This window comes from Schistocerca americana, chromosome 5, assembly GCF_021461395.2.
Source record: "Schistocerca americana isolate TAMUIC-IGC-003095 chromosome 5, iqSchAmer2.1, whole genome shotgun sequence".
Classification (NCBI taxonomy): domain Eukaryota; kingdom Metazoa; phylum Arthropoda; class Insecta; order Orthoptera; family Acrididae; genus Schistocerca; species Schistocerca americana.
The window spans coordinates 427,277,604-427,291,507 of NC_060123.1; positions in this window are offsets into that span (position 1 = coordinate 427,277,604).

Genomic DNA, 13,904 nt, shown 5'->3' on the forward strand with positions numbered 1-13,904 from the left:
TCCGCCACAAAGCAGTGAAACGAATCTGATTGGCTTTAGTTTGTAATCAGAGAGGAGGAGTTCTAATTTTTTCTAGAAGTTTCTCCTGAACTATGAGCCGAAGGCGGTCGCCTGACAGCTTCGTGACTTTTAGAGAGGGAGTTATTCCATTTGCAATGGCAGAGAAACGATCTGTCCTTTGCGGAGACAAAGGCATTACAAAGTGCATTTTTACGACCGCACACTTGAGTCAAGACTCCGATTCTGGCTTAAGAGCAAACAGAACTTGATTCGTGTCTGGCTTTGTACTCAAGTAGATTCGAACCTAGGAGTTTTTAGACGCCATTGGACGTCCTCCACGGAATCAGAATTTACAGCTACGGAAACGCCTTTCGTCTGGACGACACGCAGCAGCACTGTTCAGATCAGCGCTGAAAAATTGCCCTTCCCAGCATTTAATTCGGCGATATACACACCACTGCTTGGCAGAAAAGGTATCTTTCATAGTAAATGAGTTAAGTTCCATTGGTTTGATCCGGCGCCCCTTACTATCGCTCCCAGTGAGGGTGGAGACTTCCTTCTATGCTAATCAGTATCAATCACTTAGTGTTAAATGGGAGCGCGATTTCGATTGGAGTCAGATGTTTTGCCAATCTCAAATTTAGATTTATGAATTGAAAATTTCAAATTTGCATTTTTTTTTCAATCAGTGTTGTTTTTACAATAAACATCATGCCAGTACATAACTGTTCTACGTTCTTAAGTGAGATCCCCTGCTATACCCGCAGGACAGATAATTTAATTTGTGGAAATGAGTGGCTGTCAGTTGCACTCGAACATACAACTTAATTCATTTGACAAACATTACAACAGTAAAGAAAACATTAAAAATAGAGCAAGCCAAACAATTTTAGAACTTAATTCCCGGCTAAATGTGCCTCAAGGGCAAAACGATTTTATTTAAAATCGGCTGAAGGCCAATAACTTAAGGCTCAAAACAGGAATTTCAGTTTTAAAAGGCAGAAGGCCTTATCCTGAAATTTCTTTAAATCAGGCTGAAGCCCCAAACAAACTTAACTTAAAATCGTCTAGAAGCCATACATAAACAAACAAGGACAAATAAGAGAAGGCAGCACATCAAACGGCGCTCAGAAGTTTCCAAGGGTCGGCCTGGAATTCAAACACTAATGCTTGCTTGGGTGAGACAGGCAGTCGGCCCAACATTTCTCAATCCAACCAATAAACAGTCAATGGACCAAGCGACAGGATAACTTCCGCTCCACCTGACCAGCACACAACAGGGAGCTCAATGGAACAACGAAGGAGGTATCGGCGCCCCCAACGAATTACACATTCAGCTGTCAAACTACACACCGTACTGGACAGCCACAACACGACGAGGAAAATACACTGCCTGAATTAACATCAACGTCCAGGGCAGGTAACTGGAAAGTTAACGGCCACAAGGCAGAGGATTCCGCTGGTGCACTTCAATTAAAAAATAAAGTTAAACGCCACAGGAGGGCAGGTAGAATTTCGCCAACTTGAAAACCACGTTGCTTGCGGGAATGTCCCAACAGCCCACACCGAAATTCAAACGACACAATGTGAACAGTTGGGGCTGGCTGGTAGATTAAGCAGAGACTCAACTTTCGTGCCCGGCATCGGTGAGCCATGGACCTCGTAGCAATGGGGAACAGCCCCTCACACTACGACTGCTCGTGAACACCGCCAGCGGCCCTGGCCAGACACGCTTCTCGGAGACTTCCTTGCTGCACCACACCAACTGACCAACTGCCCGCACACGGCACAGCCGGAAACTATAAGCGCGAGGCCAAAGATACTACAAGGGTGCGAATATCGATGCACACTGCTGCAGCGACTGTTGGAGAGAGAGGATAACAGCATAATCACGATAACCGTAGTAGACTAATCACAGAATAGCAACCAAGGCTTAATGCAAAGCATAACTTGAGCCAGCCACAGCTCACTAGAATTACCGATCCCGATTAAGTTAAAGTATTATCAAGGTTTGCGGGACCAATTCACATGTTATTCCCTGTTGAAAGTTGTCAATGGTGGGGCTAATTTAACTGAATTTTTGGGCGTGACCACTCCGTTGTGAACGCAGCATTGGCAGCCATCACGTAGTCTATACGAAGGCATTTGGTGCAAGTCACATTGCAGGCCGAGATAGAATTGGAAACGCAGCATTGCTTCCAAACACGGAAATTACACATGGAACACCTCCTTAAACAGCTACGAGTGTACAGGAAATTGTAAAATATACCGAGCTAACTTGTTAATGTGCGTCATGGTTAAAATTCGAGTCCAATTAGATGAGGACTTAATTGAAAAGTTTATGTTTCAAATACCATTGTATTAACTTTGGGCAATATTTCAAACTAAAGCCAACAGTGGCTCGTTACCAACATCACCAATTATGTCGCAAGCTGTTCGTTACCAGACTCATATTTATTGGAATTTTTTGCTTCACCAGCGTTATTTTTAGCTATTAGTTATACACCCTGTATACGAATCCAGTCGCTCAGCCGCTTTTATAGTTGAAACAACTGACGTCCCAGACGTAGCTGTTCTGCTGCAGATAGAAAGTAAAGAGCACAGATATGGTCTTTGTACGTGATAAAAAGCGGAAAGGCCTAAAGCAACTGCTAGAGACAAAACTCGACCTATTTCAGATGAATGAATCCATTCATATCTGCTACAGAAGTGAGCCGAAGCCTCGATCTGGCCGGCCGGAGTGGTCGAGCGGTTCTAGACATTTCAGTCTGGAACCGAGCAGGTTCGAATCCTGCCTTGAGCATGGATGTGTGTGATGTCCTTAGGTTAGTTAGCTTTAAGTAGAGTCGCTCGACTCTACACTGTCTGTACAGTCTGTACAAACAAGACTTGTAGTCGTCATGTAAGTAGTGTAAGAGAAAGAAAGTGACATAACATCAGTTTCCGATTTTCAATTCTTTCTTTTTATTATTTCATAATGGCCCATTAAATCTCATCGAAAAGACAGTTTTTTGTATTTTTATGTTCGTGTTTCTATATGTTTTTCAACAATAATGAAACCATTACTCATCGGACGATCGTCTTTACGTTATAACCACGATTTCCTCTTCTATAACCAATCCAACAACTGATAAGTTTCTTGATCCAAAATACGATGTGTCGCCACAGTGACGTATCTGGTTGTTTTGCTTTAAACCTTTTTTTTTGCATAAATAATTACGTGACTAATGCAATAAAATATTAGGACGCTTTCACTAACTAAATACGTTACATAAGATTTCGATTTTTGGAGATCAAATAATAACTAGTCATTTTAAGAGTTATTTCTAGTAAAACCGTTATCAGTTATTATCAGGCCTTACGGGTATAATGTCTTCCCATCTTCAGATGGCATCAAAAGCTTAAAACGCATTTTCGTTTTCTAAATGCGTACACAAATGTTATCATGTGCACATTTTAACCTTGACAGGTAATTTTGTGATAAACATCTGTAAATGAAAAAGAAAGTTGTTTACTTGAAAAACAATATGGGAAATGAGAAATTCTCTCGGAAAAAACGTAACGTATGAGAAGCATGTATTAAGATTGGTCCCCTCAGCGATGGACTGTCTTTCACGCTTTGCTATAGCCGTAGATTCCTAAAGCCATAGTCACATATTTATTTGTTTATTTTTATGAGGAATTACATGACCAAAGTAAGAAAAATATTACAATGGTCTCGTTTTTAACTGGCTCGCCTTCTGTTTTGAATTTACCATTCAGTAAATGTGCGTTGTTATGTATTACTGTTTTCTGACGAAGGCGACAAAAGTAACAACCTGAACATAGACCGCTGGATAATTTCCCAACATTCTTTGTTTTACAATACCATTTCGCCCTCTTGTAAGTAATTTAGGTGAAAATCCCTGGCCGTACTGCAGAAATATGACTACAAGGATAGTTGGTTTGTGTATGCCCACTATTCTCAAATGCGGCGTCAGTTCCTTTATAATTCCTGAGTAACTGTAGTTCATACGATATTCTGCCGAATTTGGGGAAACCATACCACCCTTAATTTAAGAACTCCAGTAAAGTAATGCACTTTGCCATCAACCTGATGACTGATTTAAACACCAGAGCGCTTTTCCAGTCATTCACCAATTAGATGTAAATGCCTTTGCGTTCTGACATTTGAGCTCAGTGCGTTTGAAGTGTTCCTACAACCAGAGAACTTCTAACCTCCGTGCAACCTCTTAATTTTCACATACGCAAATCATTGGTGGAAGAGAAATGGGCTGGTGCGTGACCGATTGTCATAGATCCCGGGACGCACTGGAGGCCGTGCCACCGTGTCGAATCGATAGGAGGCGATAGAGTCGCGACCCTGCAAATAAAGCAGCATGCACGGCCGGGCTAAGTGCGCTCCAGGTCCCATCTGCGAGCAGCGCTGTTCGTGACGCCGGACGAGTAGTGTCTGCATTGACGAGTCTGTCGTTGTTGCTGTTTGAAGAAAGATCCTGCAAGGGTTGTATGGAGGCGCTCTCGCAGTTGGATGCCTGGTGTCCTGCCTTGGCCGACGTAGTGCACCTAGAAGTGGAGTAACCGTGGTAGCCACAGTGAATGGTTGCCGGATACTCACTATTAATAGAGGTGCAGCACGTAGGCGATCAGAAGCACCAGACGGAGTTGTAAGTCACTCCCCATGTTAGTCGCCTCTGTGGATACTTCCCGAGACATGTAAGCCGATGGAGCACAAAACAACGCTTCAGTGCATGGTCAGCGTCACGTTTGGATGCAAACAGTTTTTCACTTTTCGAATTTTCAGGAAAACAGTGTCATTTGTGCTCTGAACGTTCGGGTGTGTGTGTGTGTCTGTGCTTTGAAGTTGCTGAATTCAACTGGGCCCAAGGCCTGTGTCAGTTTAAGAATTCGTTGCGTTAATAGTAGAAGTTAAACTGTTTTATTATGTGTTTGTTGACACGATACGTTTTAACCGCTTTTACTGTGAAGGATCCCTTATTCTAGTGGCGTAAAATTTCTGTAGTCCTTTTGAATTTAAATGGGGCAAGTTACGAAAAATCATGGCGAGCTTTTAAAGTCTTGTGACTCTCAGTCATCTGGTTATACTGAGCCGAAACTGAGTTTACGCAAGTTGCAAACTTTAAAATTCTATCTTGGAACGAATTGTATTTTCTCTTACAAATTTACTTTTGCACGCCTCGCTATAGCATTTTTCGCTATCCCGCGTTTTATGCTGGTGCACTGAACATCCAACGTGCAGTAAATGGCGAGAAGTGTTCTGCAGTTATTTTTTCAGTCTGTTGCTGGCCATTCGCTAGCTTGGAAACTGGGAATCGATCTTATCCACTCTGTAACGAATGACAACATTCAGATTCTTCACAGCGGCCTTCTTTGAATTCACTTTTTGTAGTGTACCTTATTGTACATGCTGGCCAACAACACGTCTCTTTTGCCCAACCATTTCATCAACACCTGCTTGCTTTTTTCCGTTTGTCATTTTCATGTAGTCAGGGAGCTCTTTTCTGTATTGCGACAATGTGCCGGCAAAAGTCAATTTGTCAGTCAAATCTGGGCTAATATACCAGTTGTCCAGTTATCAAGGCAAACACAATAGCCCTTTCCAAGGAATAATGAGCAAACCTGAAAACAATTCTACAAGTTATTTTCTCTGCAGGCTGACGGCTATAAATTGTGTCCTTATCAGTACCGGTAATGAAACCGTTATAATTGACCGGGATTCGAGGATCAGACCAAAAGAATTTGTGTGTGTGTGTGTGTGTGTGTGTGTGTGTGTGTGTGTGTGTGTGTGTGTGTGTGTGGATACATCCACTATATGTTCCTACCTTCGGTATTTTCGTGGTATATTGGTACACTGTGGAGAGACAATATGTCATTTTGACATATTACCTCCGTCCCTTTCAACTACCTTACGCCGCCGCCAAACGAAGTCCTGTATACCTGCACGTCTGAGGCACATTTTGGCAACCATCACAAGTGAGTCACCATTTTCAAATCTCGTTCTACGAATGAATTCCTTCAATTTACCAAAAACGTGTCAATGACATGGTGTTAGATCAGGGCTGAAGGGTGGGAGTCTCCCTGTTGTTTACCCAAGTTTTCTGATCTCGGCGGTGTTTTTCCCACGGACATGTGGCCGGGAATTATCGTTCAACAGCATTCTGCTTGCATCCGTAACTTTATTCGTTGAAAGCAGAAACAGATTCATAACTATGTTTGGCTCTGAGCACTATGCGACTCAACTGCTGAGGTCATCAGTCGCCTAGAACTTAGAACTAATTAAACCTAACTAACCTAAGGACAGCACACAACACCCAGCCATCACGAGGCAGAGAAAATCCCCGACCCCGCCGGGAATCGAACCCGGGAACCCGGGCGTGGGAAGCGAGAACGCTACCGCACGACCACGAGATGCGGGCCATAACTATGTTTGTTTGGAGCACTACACATGTGGCCATGTAAAACGAGGATGACTGAAAGATTACACACCTCGATGTATCAGATGGATTGAGCATATAACATCACTACAACGAACCAAAGAGAGAGAGACAGAGAGAGAGAGAGAGAGAGAGCGAGAGAGAGTCTAATAAAGAAGGTCATGTCACGAGAAGACAGCTTGTTTGGCACGTTTTACAGGCTCAAAACTGTATCTAATTGGAAGAACAACACATTTGAACAAGATCGTTCCACCGCTGTGTGGCAGATTCAGATTACTGGTGGGCCCACTTCCAACAGATCTGCCTGTCTGTAATGCGATCAACAGCATCATCACCATACAGCTTCTTCAATCTCTTCCGAATGCTTCTCCTCGTTTCGTTCCGACAACATAGGGACTCTGTGACAGTACGTCTCTTCGAAAGGATATCAAGTGCAGTAGCATCTTTGGGGCCGCTATTACAGTGCAACTTGCGGAAATAGTTTGAACTAATTTTAAATATAAGCGGGAAGAATGTTTCTTTGACCTTCATGAATAGCAAATACGTGGAATAAAAAATGCATTTAATGTTATGCATTTATTTTAGAGTGATCCTCGTACATTATTTTGACTGACGAAAGGGACCATCTAGTGGGAGAATCAGGAACTAACAGCCAGCCTGGGATCAACGACATTTCCGAACAGGGGCAAAAGCTTAATAGTGGCGCCCTTCTCCTCTCCCCTGCAGTGTTTGAGATAGGACGTTAAAAATTTAAAAAAAAAAATAGATTTTTCAATAATATGTTCACTTTGTAGTGCACATCTTTCTGAAGAGTTTGGTAAATAAAACATGTATGTTCGAGGAAATGTAAGACATGTTATTTGGTCTTATGTGTGCCAAAGTGCAGTCTCACTCCTCTTCGTACAGGATTATTCTATCGCAAGTCTCAGTGGTTTTTAGACGTGTGTATCTTTTAATGTAAACCATGAAATCTATATTCAGGACAGTGGAAATTAAAACGTCCTAAGGTGCCTCTCCTGCTCCTAGTCGGACGGTTTGATATCCTACCGCCCTTTAAAAACTCGCAGTTACTACAGGATACGATTACTTGTAAACCAAAGAATAAGAACTCTTCAGAAAATTTGCATTCTTCATTGCTTATTAGTTAATAACTTTCTCTTTTGTGTGACATAAAATTAAATGTAAGAAGCGTCAAACCAGTCAAGACAAGAGACAAGCAAGACTGTACACATTTCTTCAACCCTTAGGTCCTAGTATTTTTCTCTCTCTAATCTTGCTGCAGCTTTACATGGCGTGCTTTCTTTTCTGTAACAGAATCTGTTACCTCATCAAAGTTCGTCAAATGTATTGCTACATGAAAAATTAATATGTCGTTGACTAATGTTGAAGAAGCTGTTAATGCGAGTAGTATCCAAGACTGGTGTGGTTTATCGGTCTGATTACGTCTATTTTGTCACTGTCTGCTAGATAAAACTTAATAGGTCTTCTAATATTGCAGCAATTGTAACAGACGCCAAATAAGCGAGACTGTTTTTGCACAGATGGTCATTTTTATCTACCTCGTTTGCATAAATAACACGACAGAATATAATTCACGAAGTACCATTATCAAATGCCAATTAGGCCTCCTATAAGCAAAAAGTTTTAGTTTCTCATTTCGTTCATACGCTCCAGTTTCTCAAGCATGAGATCGAAAAGAAGTAGTGCGAAATTTTTATATAAATTTAAAATTTTCATATTCTTCCATATAATTTGTGTGATGCCACCCCCCCCCCCCCCCCCGTTTCTTCTTCTTTCTCGTCCTAACAAACAATCTTGTCATCATTTACTCCGTAACTATTCCTGCCATAGTCGTCGAAACTTATTCTCCAGTTAACTTCACTAGCCCTACCATAATCACCAGTTTAATTATCCCGCGTTTATTATCCGGTTAGGCGTTATTAAATATTCATGCAATATATTTTCCGTACTATTCCGAGAACAGAACTTAAGCGGCTGCTAACCGGGCGACTGTACAACTGGCCCTTAGTAGTGTAGCGATTTGGAAAAAATTTTCTGTCAAAATTTCAATTTCTTGGAAGTTCCGAGATGATTAATATGTAATCTTTCTTGCCTGTTATTCCTGTCATTCGTTTATTTCTGCTCTGTTAGTCTGAATCTGTGGCTTTCGCTAATAATTATAACAACATAAGTCATTCGCACAACCAGTCATGCACTCCGTCTTCAGGCCACAAGTGGTCCACCGGGACCATCTGACCGCCGTGTCATCCTCAGATGAGGATGCAGATAGGAGGGGCTTGTGGTCAGCACACCGCTCTCCCTGTCGTTATGATGGTTTTCTTTGACCGCAGCCGCTACTATTCGGTCGAGTAGCTCCTCAGTTGGCATCACGAGGCTGAGTGCACCCCGAAAAATGGCAACAGTGCATTGTGGCCTGGATGGTCACCCATCCAAGCGCCGCCCACGCCAGACAGCTCTTAGCCTCGGTGAACTGACGGGAACCGGTGCATCCACTGCGGCAAGGCAGTTGCCTAGCACAACCAGTCAAATCACATAAACAAACAGCGATTGGCATTCACCTGCTCAGGTTTATTCGGCTCACGTCGTATAGCCCCATCCCTTTTGTCTGTGGGAAAGTTTTTTTTTTTTTGTTTTTTTTTTTTTTTTGTTTGTAGATGCGACGGGGGCTCCCCTGGCAGAGACATCACGTATACTATGCTAACCAACAGGAATGCATTTCAAAATCATGTGAATAAATCGCTAGACCAACATGCGCTGGATGCTAGGCGCTTTGCGAAACAAGGTTTCTTTCTTCAAGAATATGAATTTGGCGCCCCTTGAAATTTCCTCCAGGAGCAGATACTCCGGTTCCCCCCCCCCCCCCCCCTTCCACCTAGGACAGATCCTGCTAATAGTGCTATCCGCACTGCAATTGCGGTAATGTCGCCAAATGCCAAACATGACTTACATCTGACCATTCGTGTTTGCCGTTAGCTATTAGGCACAGAATGCTATGGACAGGTGTATTTCTCGAACCCGTTGATAGTAAGTAGGTCACGGACGAATATATCCGTCAAGCCCACTTAAAGAGTTAATAACAGTTGCTCAGTTGTATCTGAGCTCCCCAATACTGAACGCAATACGGCTGACGTTAGTGCGCGCTGCCGTTACACGCAAGGGAGTGACAATACGACCGAGCGGAGGGAAGCGACTGTCTGTGCTGTCGTGTGGAAGAGAGCTCCGCATGGAGCTCACACTCGTTAAGCAGCCGGTTGGAGCCGTATGAACGCGCGTAGTTGACTAATACAATTTGCAGCCGTATGTCGCACCTAATGAGAACGCACACCGCGGATCTTCCGGCGGGATTCATAGCTGACTGCATGGTTTCGAAAGGGGAAACAAACCCTCTGGAAGAGCTACATGTGCTGCCCGCCGCTTGTTGTACTTTTGTTGGTTTTAGGTGCACCGTTTCATTAGAACTTCTTCAGAATAATATTGCTGTATGATAACAAATAATTCGTACATTCACATGAAACTTGTAGTAGAAAAAGGATAAGCCAGAGACATTGCAACGTTCTTCAAAAAAGATATCTTCGTGTTATCCAAATTTTCTGTGTGATGTGTTGCTGAGGAAATGGTGTGCTTAATCAGTTTCGCTGTAATCCAAAGAGAAATTAAACAACTTAATCTGGAAAACCAGTATGTAATCCCTATAATAAAATCGATCCCTCTGAAATTTACTCAGTCTCGTGAGCACCGAGTTCCATGGCCCTGTGCAAAAAACTGATAAAAATCCCTATGCAAATAAACAATGAAATACATTTTTTCAGCTCTTAAGTCGCAACGGATGTAATCTTGGTATTCTGTACTCTCCACAGTAGGCACACAAAATATTCAATCTTAGCGAAGTGCAATGTTGGCCATAGAATACCTTCATACGAATAATGTCAGTAGATTAGTTGATAAATGAATAACCTTGCAAATGTTCAGGGATAATTTTGGATATTGGCGCAGCGCTGTGCAATGCTGTCCGCATTAAGCTGTTACAAACATTGATACGAGGGTGAGTCAAATGAAAACCTTAAATATTTTTTAAATATTATTTATTGTGCAGAAGTCGTACAGAACCGTATCACTTCTCAACATAATCTCCTCCACTCTCAATACAAGTCCTCCACTGTTTACACAGTCCATAAATTCCTTAGAAAAAAAAAAATTCTTTTGTTAGTCGATGCAACCACTTATGCACCGCGTGACGTAGCTCTTCATCAGAACGAAACTTCTTTCCTCCCATTGCGCCTTGGAATGGTCCAAACATATGGAAATCACTTGGGTCAAAGTCTGGTGAGTATGGTGGATGAGAAAGACACTCAAAATGCAGGTCTGTGATTGTTGCAACTGTTGTACGGTCAGTGTGGGGCCTTGCATTGTCAGGTTGCAAAAGAACACCTGCTGACAGCAATCCACGTCGCTTTGATGATGATTTTTTAGGAGATCTGTGTATGATGCACTGGTGACATGGTCCCTCTAGGCACGCCTTTTTCGTCCCAAAAGAGAGTAAGGATAACCTTCCCTGCTGATGGTTCTGTTCGAAACTTCTTTGGTTTTGGTGATGAGGAATGGCGCCAGTCCTTGCTAGCTCTCTTCGTTTCCGGTTGGTGGAAGTGAACCCAGGTTTCGTCACCAGTAACGATTCTTGCAAGGAAGCCGTATCTTCTCGTCCAAAGCGCCGAAGAAGTTCTTCACAAGCATCAAGACGTCGTTCTCTCATTTCAGGAGTCTGCTGCTGTGGCACCCACCTTGCAAACACTTTGTGAAACTGGAGCACATCATGCGCAATGTGGTGTGCTGACCCATGACTAATCTGTAAACATGCTGCATTGTCATTCAGTGTCACTCGGCAGTTGTCCTTCACTATAGCTTCAACTGCTGCAATATTCTGTAAAGTCACAACTCGTTGTGCCTGACCTGGACGAGGAGCATCTTCCACTGAAGTCACACCATTTGCGAACTTCCTACTCAGTTCGTAGACTTGCTGCTGTGACAAACATGCATCTCCGTGCTGAACCTCCATTCGTCGATGAGTTCCAATAGGTTTCACACCTTCACTACGCAAAAACTGAATAACAGAACGCTGTTCTTCCCTGGTGCAAGTCGCAAGTGGGGGCGGCCATCTTTATACTGATATTGCGAGTGTAAGTGTGCATCTGCAGTATGCTGCCACCTACAGGCCATTCTGCACGCTGTTTGTAGCACGCTTACTAAATTACAGGGTAACGGCGCGAAATTTCTATTTGTAATTACAAATTTAAGGTTTTCATTTGACTCACCCTCGTACTTTTCTGATTCTGGCACATTAATTTTTTTACTCTGATTGAAAAATTTATTTGAAAAAATATTCATTGGATTTAAATAAACACCACGTGGAATTGGATGAGGTACTGATAACGGGATATGCTAATACCGAATGCTTCAGTTCGAAAATAGTATTCAAAATAAAGTTTTTCCTTCACAAAATCTAATATGGAACATTTCATATTAACTTCAAAATCAGTGAAGTTCTCAACTGTTCCACAATTCTCACTTACTGACGTAGTTAACAATACTTGAATAGTTACATTACAAAAGGTTTTACATCGTCGCGGCCCGTGTGGCCGAGCGGATCTAGGCACTTATGTCTTGGAATAGCGCGACGCTACGGTCGCAGGTTCGAATCCTGCCTCGGGCATGGATGTGTGTGATGTCCTTAGCTAAGTAATGTTTAAGTAGTTTTAAGTTCTAGGGGACTGATGACCTCCGATGTTAGGTCCCATAGTGCGCAGAGCCATTTTAACCATTTTTTCTTACATCGTTTGACAAAATAACTTGTCTGTATCAGGATTACAAAATACACAAAATATTACAAATTGGGTATACCTAATCATCATATAAATTAAATCTGATGGAAGATACTAGTTTCCTACATTCAAGGGACGGTACTGTTAGAATTAGCAAAAATCCGCTTTGCGTTGCTGCATACTTAAAATACACAAAGTTTCATTACCTTACAAAACTGCATTATGCTGCGTCCATAGGCCAACAGCTAAATTCTCACAGCTAGCCACTAACTTTAAGTATTATATCCTACCTTTGACAGAGTGCAACAGCAACTGCTACTGCGCTCTGTGTGCCCCTGCTTACAATCGTTTCTGTCATTCAGGCAAAATGTTTGGCTCGGTGGTGTCAAAGATACAATCTCTTCGTCATATGATAACCATTTCATGTCATTTTTCATGAAATATTTTACAAAATCGGGATACAGATACAAGTGGACCCCTCACACCATTCATTGAGAAAATCTCAAGGAAATATTATTTACCCACAAGGGAGATAGCGTCACCCGCCAGGATAGCCGAGAGCGCTAACACCCTGCTTCCTGGACTTGGGTAGGCGCGCCGTACCCGGATCGAATCTGCACGGCGGGTTAACTATGGCGGCCGGTGTGGCGGCCAGCCTGGATGTGGTTTTTAGGTGTTTTTCCACATCCTACTAGGCGAATACCTGTCTGGTCCCCATGAGCCACCTCAGTTACACGACTCGCAGACATTTGACACATATTCACACTATTTCATGATTTACACTAGACGCAGATAGCTGGGGTACACTAATTCCATCCCGGGGGGTATGGGGTGGCGGCAGGAAGGGCATCCAGCCACCCCTTAAAATTAACCATGCCAATTCCGTACCTAACCCTGCCGACCTGCGCACAATGCGGGATGCAGGCAGTAGCGAAAGAAAGAAAGAAGGGAGATAGCTTCGACATACTCTTGAATATTGCTGCACATTCTGGGACCCTGATCACGTGGAGTTAATAGAAGACACAGGAAAGGTCTGGAGAAGAGCAGTGCATTTCGTCAGAGGTTCGTTTCGTGGAAGTCATGGATAAGCTCATACAACTTTAATGCTATATACTTTAATGTTATATACTAGATGACAGGCATTACTGTTAAAATTCTCAGAACGGTTGTTCAAAGAAGAGTTTTCTAGTTCCTGCCTATCTCATAAAATTACATGACGGTTATATTGCGAAACTTTTGGGACACACGGATGATTCTCGACAGTCTTTTTTCCCAGACACCATTAAATTATGGAAGAGAAAAAGTATAGCACCGGTGGAAGTACTCTCCGCTATACACCGTAAAGAGGTTTGTGGAATGAAGATGCAGCTGTAGATTTTTCCACCAACATAAGCCATGATAAGCATCGTGGTAGGCCTACAGTGTGAAAAATGTTAAAACCAAACATTTCGGAGCAGTGGTTCGACACTGGACTCGCATTCGGGAGGACGACGGTTCAATCCCGCGTCCGGCCATCCTGATTTAGGTTTTCCGTGATTTCCCTAAATCACTCCAGGCAAATGCCGGGATGGTTCCTCTGAAGGGGCACGGCCGACTTCATTCCCCATCCTTC